The sequence below is a fragment of the Ovis aries genome, chromosome 9 (assembly GCF_016772045.2).
Source record: "Ovis aries strain OAR_USU_Benz2616 breed Rambouillet chromosome 9, ARS-UI_Ramb_v3.0, whole genome shotgun sequence".
Classification (NCBI taxonomy): Eukaryota; Metazoa; Chordata; class Mammalia; order Artiodactyla; family Bovidae; genus Ovis; species Ovis aries.
In genome coordinates this window covers 53,151,017-53,161,837 of record NC_056062.1, presented here as the reverse complement: position 1 = coordinate 53,161,837, position 10,821 = coordinate 53,151,017, and positions in this window count along the sequence as shown.

Below are 10,821 nucleotides of genomic sequence, written 5' to 3'. Positions count from 1 at the left end.
CAGCTCACCCCAGAGACAGGCCTGCTGGCCAAGCTGCAATGACAGGCCCAGACAGCACCTAGTCCCTGCTGCCCCAGGGCTGCCAGGGGACTTGGTTGAACCCTGGTGCTTCTGTTCCCACTCCCCAGTGGCTGCAGGGCTCCAAGTTCATGACCACTGGGTCGTATCTAGCTACATCATATATTTCCACTTCGGCATTCAGAGCCCAACATTCAGCCCTGAGTGTCCTCCTTTGGGAAAATAACTTCTACACTAACATTTTTCTTCTCCCTCCCGTGCACCTGGTTCTCAAGTCAGGTTTGCTCCTTGTGTGTTTAGTGTGTCCAAGTGGCTTCAGTGACCATGTCTAAAAGACATCAGTCCAGGTGAACACAAGCCATGACCTGTTCCCTCATTCCCAGCTCCCCTGCCTTCAATACTTAGTGTCCGTGGGGTTTGAACAAGTTTATTTAACTTTCCTGAGTTTCAATTTGCCCAACCTATGAAATGGACATTTAGTAATGTTGACCTCTTAAGCCTGTAACTGAGGCTTCCCTGGTGGCTCAGACAGTAAAGCGTCTGCCTGAAATGCGGGAGATGTGGGTTCGATCCCTGGGTGGGGAAGATCCTCTGGAGAAGGCAATGGCAATCCACTCCAGTACTCTTGTCTGGAAAATCCCATGGACAGAGGAGACTGGTGGGCTCTAGTCCCTGGGGTCACAGAGTCAGACAAAACTGAGCAACTCCACTAAGACTGTAATGGGGAATTAAATAGCGTATCATTCTTTCAAAAATTATTTCTCGAGGCCCTATAGGCATTCTTCGGTACTCAGAGATGCATTCGTGAATAAAACAAAACCCTGGCTTTCATGGAGTTTACCTTCTTGAAGGGGTGATAGACAATAAACAAATGTTGTAAGATCGTTTCAGATGTTAGAATACTTTGAGAAAAATAAAATAGACTAAGAGAATGGAGAGTGACAAGGGATGCTGTATTGAATTACATGCTCCTGGAAGTCCTCTCTGAGAAGCTGAAGTTTAAAAAGATCTGAATGAAAAGAGAAAGCCAAGCAGAGGAGGGATGCCAGGATAAGAAAATGGCAAGTGTCCCAGGTCTCAGATGAGCATCCATCACCTGTTCTGAGAAAGCAAGAAATCAGAGCGAACAAGACTGGGATATGAGGCAATGAGACAGGGGGATGCCAGGCCAGCCCATGCAGGCCACGGTGAAAAAGTACCTGAATTTATTCCAAGTGTGGTTTTTCTGGTGGCTCAGACAGTAAAGGATCTGCCTGCAATATGGGAGGCCTGGGTTCTATCCCTGGTTTGGGAAGACCACCTGAAGAAGGGAATGGCAACTCATACCAATATTCTTGCCTGCAGAATTACATAGACAGAGGAGCCTAGCGGGCTACAGTCTGTGGGATCATGAAGAGTCAGACACAACTGAGTGACTTTCACACACACATTCTAAGTATGAGGAAACCGCTGGAAGACTTTAAACCAAGAAATGGCATCAAACACATTCTTTTAAAGGATCACAAAAACTGATGTGTGTAGAGTTATGAGTAAAAGCAAGAAAACCAGTTCGAAGGCTACAGCAAATAACAAGCCACAATTGTTACAATTTCTATTAGGCTTGTGGTACATTAACAGCATGACTCTCTGAAATGGTCACAGACATGGAAACCAGCAAAGCCGTAAGAAACTAAAATAGGGGGTGGTTCCCTGAATCTCCATTTAGATGCTGCTTTCTTTTAACTAGATTTCTGTGAACTTTCACCAACAGGTGAAAACTAAGAGATGTGAGACAGAGGACACTGGTAAAACACAAGCCTGTCTACAATAACAAGAAATAATAAAAATGTTGATATCAATGGGAAAAAACTTAAAAACTAATCTGCTAGTATTTAGAATAGGGACCCATGGACTTTGAAGAATAACTAACTGAATAATAATTTTGGCTTGGAGCTTCCCACGTGACTCAGCGATGAAGAACCTGCTTGCCAATGCAGGACATGCAGGTTTGATCCCTGGGTGCAAAGATCCCATGGAAAAAGAAATGGCAACCCCCTCCAGTATGCATGCCTGGGAAATCCCATGGACAGAGGAGCCTGGCGGGCTGCAGTCCATGGGGTTACAAAAGAGCAGGACATGGACTTAGAGACTAAATGACAACAATGGCAAAATTGTGGCTTAAAAATGACCTTGGATCATCAATAAAAACTACCATATGATCTATATCATTTGATTAAGGAGGCAGTGACATTAGCATTGTTTTATTTGAGGAAGCCTTCAAAATGTGTTGGTACTCAAAGCAAAAACTTGATTCATTTGAAACATTTCCTTTTTAAAAAGCTGTTTTTCCTAACAGCACACCCTAAGTGAAGCGTTACTCTATTAAGAAAAGACATTTTCAGCAACAGAACAATTCCAAACAGATTTTTAGCCAAGCCAATAGGCCATATTGTCTATAGAACTGATGCTCCATGGTTCTCTGCAGCTAAAATTAGTGTGAAGAGTAAATTTATATTCATCGCCACCAGTAAGTTGGCAAATATTTCGAGTGTTTTTTTTTTTTTTTTCCTTCAAAGAGTATATAAATCATGTAACAAGACAGAATAGGCCTTTATGTTTGCAGGTCATCTCTTATTTTTTCTTGATATTTTTAAAAAAAATCAAGGAAGCACCATTTTGGGCCTTCATACAAACCTGTATTCGAATTGTTATTCTGGCAATTAAAACAAGTCAAATGAGGTTAAACCAAGTCACTCCTGAAGCCAGGAAATCCAAGTGTACAGTATTCAGTGGGTAGTACTCTTTCCTTCTCATTAGCAGTGAAGTAACTTCACATTAACAGGTTTTGGGTCATGCCACTGCTGAAATCCCCAAACCAATAAAACATAAATCTATTGAAGTAAAGCTGAATTTAAAATCAGATGGATGTGGATATGTTTATATGATTGACCTTAAGAATTTGTCTCAAGGAAACAATAAGATTTTAGATGTAGATTTATTGAAATGATGTTCAATATAGGAGTATTCATAATAATAATACAAATGTTCAAAAATAAGGAAATGAGTAAAATGGTATAGCTGTTTAATAAGTCAGTGTTATAAATACCATGGAAAAAAGTTTATGTAAAAATATACACAAATAATTTTATAATGGGAACATGTTTACAGTATACTATTAAAATGAAAGAAGGAGGATATAAAGTACAATGCGATCTCAACTTTGAGATAAACATGCATGTATATCTTACAATCAGTGTCTAAATAATTCAGTTTTCCTTTTTTAAAAAATTCTTTTCTGTATTCGTGTATTTTCTACAAGGAGCATGTAATAGTTTTTAATCACACCAAAACAAGTTACTTATTTCTTTAAAATCTCCTGGCCAGCTTTGCTTCAGTTCAGTTCAAAGGTAAACATCTGCACAGCTTGTAAACAAATCCTTGAACAATATGAATTTAGGAGATATAAGATTCTAAAAACCTTAGAGTACCTATTTTTGCATTACAATAAATAAAGTCTTTTTTTTTATGGCCAACCGCCCACAACTCTTAAAATAGTCTGAATTATTTCATGCATCTTAAATTACATATTAAATCTCTGACTCATAGCATATACATTTTTTTCAACCACTTAGAAATATGTAGGCAACAAAAAGGTAAAAAGTTCCCCACACCCCTTTCCAAAAGTATTTGTATGATACTTATAAATTCATATAACGTAAATGAAAGTGGTTTAGTTACTTTAAAATATCTAGAACTAGTACAGCAGATCAAAACAAATGACATAAATATATTAGCAATTCACCTAAGCCTGGAAGATGACCATATATCCTCAACTAAGAGTCAAGACAGAGTCTGACCCAGGATTTTGTATTCCTTCCAAATGTGGACACAGAAATCCTGACATTTCTAAGATATTTTTATGATCTGGTTGCCAATAATACAAATGAACTGCAGCTGATACTTTATCTAAATAGTCACAGTCCTGAATTAGCGGACCCAGAGGCTTTACTGTCTTGTAAGGTGTCAAGGATGGTTCCCTGGTAAACATATTCCTTAAGCACTCAGGAAATAGCATCTTTTCCTAACAGCCTCTTTTCTTTCAAACCCCTAACAATTTGTAAGAGTACCTTTTTAGTCAACAAAATTCTAAAATACAATTGTTTTCCACTTGTGGAAATTATAGTTAATTGCTTTAAAAATGCTTAGCTCCAGACCAAATACAAAAGGCAGATAAATTCTTTGAGAGCAAGAAGTGGAAGTCACTCAGTCATGTCCAACTCTTTGAGACCCCCATGGACTGTAGCCCACCAGGCTCCTCTGTCCATGGGATTTTCCAGGCAAGAATACTGGAGTGGGTTGCTATGTCCTCCTCCAGGGGATCTCTGAAACCAGGGATTGAACCCAGATCTCTTGCACTGTGGGCAGGTTATTTACCATCTGAGCCACCGAGAAAGCCCCCACCTAATATTGTATGCAATATTTCTTAGTGCCGCTTCTCAGAGAGACCAGAATAGTCTTCAATTTCAGATGACTCTCTCAAACGTCAAAATAGGCTGTGAAGAGAGAGACTGTATCTTGCTCATTGTTTTGTGACACTGCAGCCAAAAATAGTGACTGGCACATTGCAAATGCTCAGTATTTGAAGAAGGCAAGAGACTTGGGGGTTTGATGATGAAGCTTTTCACAAGCATGGAGCTGAACAACTAATGGTATTATTGTGAGAAGATTTCTACATGCATTTCTATAACACCATAGAGAAGCCAGCACCCCCAGTTTGTCTTTGTGGTGAATTTTAGGAGTACCATTTTTAATTTAAAATAATCTGCAGTATTCTTGTTTTGAGGGAAAACAGTTGGAATTCAGGAGCACAATAAGAGAATTAATAACTTTTCTTTGAAAATGCATGCAATTTTGGAGCTGTCGATTTCAGCTATATCTCTTTAAATACTTTTTCTTCTAGAATCCAACTGGGTAGATGAGATTTTTTTTTTTTAATTCCATTATAGAAGTAATAGCCCTGTTTTGGTGTTTTGCAAGCAGATAATATTCTGCTAGTGACTGTCTTTGCAGTAATGCATTGCTCCGAATTTTGAATTCTATTATTTTACATCTACAGCAGCTTAAAGTGTATTTTTTATAAACAGCAAACTTCACCTCATAAAAATTCATTACATAAGGGCATAAACAAGTGCTTTTCCTTCTAGTCATTGGCAGTAAGTGATTCATCAGTTTTCCACAGAAAACCAATTTCATTGCAGATGCTCTGTAATTTCCAATCTCCCTGAATTGTGGAACCATATCACACAATCCCAATGCAAGGAATGTAAGGATTTTTTTTGTTAAGGTCTGTGCTTAGTCTCTTTAATAGGATTGAATATCATTTGCTGTCTCATCAGTTTTATTTTAAAAAATTAAATATTCAGTCTCCTATTCTTCCCTTTCCTGCATATGTTGATTCCACACATGGATAGGTCACTGGTAGAAAATTCAAAACCCACAGATTACTTGACGTCTGAAAACAATAACATTTACTCCTTTTCCCGAGGTCAAACCAGACATACGGGGAGAAACAAAATTTTTCCAAGGCTAAATCCTTTTTTCCTCAACAATGTTTACTTTCTCTTTTCAACCCCACAGTGAAGGAGGAGTTTAGGGGTCTTTCTATTAACAATGGAACTCCTGGGGACTTCTCTGGTGGTCCAGTGGGTAAGACTTCCTGCTCTCAATGCAGGGGGCTCAGGTTCCATCTCTCATGGGGGAGCTAGATCCCACATACCCAGCTAAGAAGTCTCACTAACCACAACTAAGATCCAATGCAGCCAAAATAAATATCAATAAATAAATTTTTTTTTAAAAATGAAATTCTTGACAGTGATCCTTGGAAAAACTGTATCCACCAATTCTTGAGTCTAGTTTTGTTCAACGTTTCAGAGTAGAAACTAGAAAATGGGTGCATGCGGGCTTGCTAAGTCACTTGTGTTCAACTCTTTGCAACCCCATGGACTATAGCCTGCCAGGCTCCTCTGTCCATGAGATTTCCTAGGCAAGAAAGAATACTGGAGCGGGCTGCCATTTCCTTCTGCAGGAGATCTTCCCAACCCAGGGATAGAACCCGTGTCTCTTATGTCTCCCGTATTGGCAGATGGATTCTTTACCACTAGGGTATTAAAATATAAAATAAGGAGTGAAAAGGGAAAAAAATGCCTGCAGATTCCATGATGGTTTAAGACCATATATGATCAATGAAACATTTCTTAGAGATGCTGAAAAGGAAAAGGTTAAATATCTCCAAAAAGACTTAGGAAACTAAAGTTCAGTCTTTTTAAAAACACCTCAATCTTTGGATTGAGAAGTGGAATCAAAAGCATGATAATTAAATTTACGAATAACCGAAAGTTATGAGGTATTGCAAGGGTGAAGTGACAGATTTTCAAGATAACCAATTTGATTCTGAAGCTGGTCCTTATTTACCCCTCTGCCTTCCACTGCAGCTCTGGTTACTCACATATTTCCTTTAATGAGTTACATAAGGAAGGCCCATGGACTTGTCTCAGCAGGACCATTCCACTCAGAGGCTTCCAAGTGTGTTTTGAAAAGTTATAAATATCTGCCGTAAGTCGGCCATGCGGCCTGGAATTCCATCATCAATGGATGTCTCTAAAGTTAGAGCATGATTTTTAATTTGCTAACTTTTATGGAATGTGCTGCCATCTCTAGTGGCTTTCCTGCTGGTACCAGGCAGAAACCGGAGGCAGCCAAGAAAGGGAAAAGCTGGTCTCTATACATACACCCTTAAACTGCAAAACCACCAATCAAACCTAGTCTATCTCTTCATCCCCTGCATGCCCTAATTATTGCACATTGCCTATTTTACTTACTGTGCTTCAAGTTTATTTAAATCAGCTTCTCCTTAAAACAATCTGAAACCGAAAGTCATAGGAATAATTAAATATAGCTTCCCTTCCCATTCAACTCGATTGTTGAAGAAAGTGTTCAACAATTATTGAAATCCAGTGATGAATAGGAGATCATAGTCTACCCAAGGAGAAGATGATGAGAGTAGATAGCCAAAGTGCTTGGTGAGCATGAAGCAATGAATAATTTGTTTCATCAGGGACCTGTGCAAGTCCTCCCAGGAAGGGTGAGATAGGGGTTCAGTCTTGATGGGTAAGTAGGGTCTCTTCAAATGAAACAAATGAAGAACACTGAAATGAGAAAAATAAAATTACTCGAGATTTGACACATGAACCCCTCATGTCCAAGTTCAGATGAATAGTCATTCAGCAGGTAATCATCAAGGACCTGTAGGGTGCCAGATACCGTGCAAGGTAAGCAGTGAGAATGAAACCACAGGACATGTTTTCTGCCCACAAGGAGCTCATAGGTTTCCCTGAAACTATTTTATCTCTGTGGAAAATAGATTCTGGTCAGAACAGGGGTTTGCATATGAGCAAGGTGAAGACAGGTTTGCAACATAAGACATCATCTAGAGAAGAAAACACAGGTGAATAATCTCAAGTGGAGATCCACAATTTATAGGGCCAGCAGAGTGGGTTAAGGATTTCTCAGAAGATACACGGCAGCAAAACTAGAGATGAGATTAGTGAAAGAAAACATCCCGAGTAACAAAGTTTGGTGACTAATTTGCCCAAAGCTACAGTACAGGTGTTAGAACTTGTATCTTTCTTGGTGATGATGGTTTAATCAGTAAGTCATGTCCAACTCTTGCGACTTCATGGACTGTGGCCTTCCAGGCTCTTTTGTCCATGGGATTTCCCAAGCAAGAACCCTGGAGTGAGTTACCATTTCCTTCTCCAAGGGATCTTCCCAACCCAGAGATTAAACCCACATCTCTTGTTCTGGTGGGTGGATTCTTTACCACTGAGTCACCAGGTAAGCCCCAATATCTTTCTTACTCAAAATCTATTCTCTTTATATGTGAATCTGCTTTTCAGTTTTCTTTTAGCTTCTCCCAGAGACTCATTGTTCAATTGACTTGCCCATGCTTCCTGTATCACATGAATCTCAACAAAAATTAAGAACGTATCAGAATAAAAAGTTACTCAGATGGAACTATCCTTTAGAGTATTGGCCATAATAGGGCAGATGCTGTTCAAAATGTCCTGTTTGAGTACCTATACCAAAATTGAGAAATAGAGGAGATTCAGTATATCCTTGAGATCCATGAATATTTGAAATGAAAAGTCAATGTCAATGTCAACTATCCTTTGTATATGTGTCTTTTTTCCTGCAATCTTATATTAGTTTGCCAGGGTTGCCTCCAAAAAGCACCATAGACTGGGTGACGCACAGAAATGTGTTGTCTCACAGCTCTGGAAGCCAGGAATCAGAAAGTGTCAGTCTAGTTGGTTCCTTCCAAAGGCATTGAATTATGTGTCATGCCTCTCACCTGACTTCTGGTGGTTTGCTGGCAACCTCATACATTCCTTGGCTTGGAGAAGCATCACTCTGATTTCTGTCTCCATCTTCACATGGTGTTCCACTGTGTACATCTCTCCAAATTTCCACTTTTTATAAGGACACCAGTCATACTGAATTTTTGTTCTTGTCATTGTTCAATCACTAAGTCGTGTCTGACTCTGTGACCCCATGGACTACAGCACACCAGGCTCCCCTGTCTTTCACTGTCTACTGGTGATGATAGTGATCATCGTCACTATCAAATTCGTGTCCATTGAGTTGGCGATGCTATCTAACCATCTTACCTCTGCTACCCCTTTCTCCCTTTGCCTTCAAGCCTTCCCAACATCAGAGTCTTTTTCAATGAGTTGGCTTTTCACATCACATGGCCAAAGTCCTGGAGTTTCAGCTTCAGCTAGGAATAAATTTTAGGATTGTGCATATTGAATCACTTGAGGAGTTTAACTGAGACCAAGAAGAGAATGGAGAGGATTTATGCCCTGGAGCCAAGGTGAGCGAAAGAATGGCACAGTGTTCTGCCCACCCTCATGAAATAAGTATGACCTGTGTATTAGTCAGTATTCTGCAGAAAAATAGAACCAGTAGGATGTGTGTATATAAATATGGATACACATATAAATATATTTAAATATATATGAAGAGATTTATTATAATCAACTTGTACAATAGTGGGTGGAAAATTCAAACTCTGCAGGTACACAGGTATGCTGTTGACTCACTGTAGCCAGTGCTACTTTTCCAATCTGAAAGCCAGCAGGCTGGAGAATTCTGTCTTACTCTGGGTGGGCTGATCTTTTTGTTCTATTGAGGTCTTCAACTAAATAGATGAGGCCTACCTACATCAGGGAGGGCAGGCGGCTTTACTCAGAGTCCACCAGTTTAAGTATTAATCTCATCCAAATCACCTTCACAGAAACACCAGGATAATGTTTGACATACTAGCTGGGCACCGTGATGCCATCCAAGTATTGGTTTACGTAACTACTAGACCCAATGTTCCACTCTACCGAAACTATTAACTTTTAGACACAATGATCTGTTAGAACCTGTTTCTAATCTCCAGTGAGAACTGTTATTTGGAAGGTAGACTATGTTCCAAGATGTGCAGTAACCCCCTGAATCAGGAAACTGGGTATTTGTCTTCCTGACCTTCTATTTATCCTTTAAAATGACAGAAACATTAGCTGTGAAACTAACCTGCTGGTTCAGATTCCTCATTTTCCTTCTTAGTGAGTTGTGTTCCTTTCCCTATTTTCTTTCAACTTTCTTTACTGCTGAAGTCTGAACAGAACTAAATTTTTTTAGTTTTTCTTTCTTTTTGGCCGTACTGTTTGGCAAGTGGGATCTTATTTCCCTGACCAGGGATCAAACTCTTGGCCCCTGCAGTGGAAGCATGGAATCTTAACCACCAAACTGCTAGGAAAGTCCCCAAACTCGATTTTTATTAGCTTATACTTTTTTCCCAAAATCAGTTAATTTCCCCTAAGTTAGTCTGTCAATTAATTTAATAGTCAATGAAAACTAGATCTTTGATACTTATTATTCTTACTTTCTTATTTCAGTTAAATACAAATACATGATACCTATATACTTATTTACACCTGGATCATAATGAAGACCTCCCTTTTGAAATAAAATTAATGTTCTAGATGTGAGATATACCAAATCAAAAGCAACTGAATGCAGAAACAGAAAGCAAAAAAAAAAAAATTAGCTATCCAGTTATCTACATTAGAAAGTCTGGGGATGCAGACACATAATCTAACCAAAGCCAAATCCAGATTTCATCCACACCAGCTTCTACTAGAATAATCCATCAATCCAATCCAGGACTTTCAGGATGAAGCTGATCGGTTAAATTATAGTCAACTGTAACAAACATTATGTAGCTATACAAATATGAACAAACTAACTGGGGAGTGAGGGAAGGGGCTCTTCTATTTCTTCTCCAAATCTTTGTATTTGAGAAAATATTCCTCTTACAAGGGCCAAACCAAGGTCGGTTTCCCCCATTCCAGCCAGTTAGCTCTCCTCTGTGGTCACAGATTTATTGGTCATAACACCCAAGTAATCATCAAATCACAGGCTTGAAAGAATTTTCTTGAAGAATTCCTCTATAAAATATTTATCAATTAGGTATCCAGAGTCCATTTTATTACTTCCGATGACTGAGTTCTCTGTCTCTCACGAAATGTAGTCGTGCTTCTGAGCAGTTTTATTTACTTAAAATGTTTACCTGCTATTTCAAAATAGTGGTCTGCTGGTCATGATTACATCCAGTAAACCCAATTGAAAAAGTCTAATCTTCCTTCCCCAAGAGTGTCTTTTATCTAAGTAAGTAAGTGTTAGTAGCTCAGTCATGTCCAACTCTGCAACCTGATG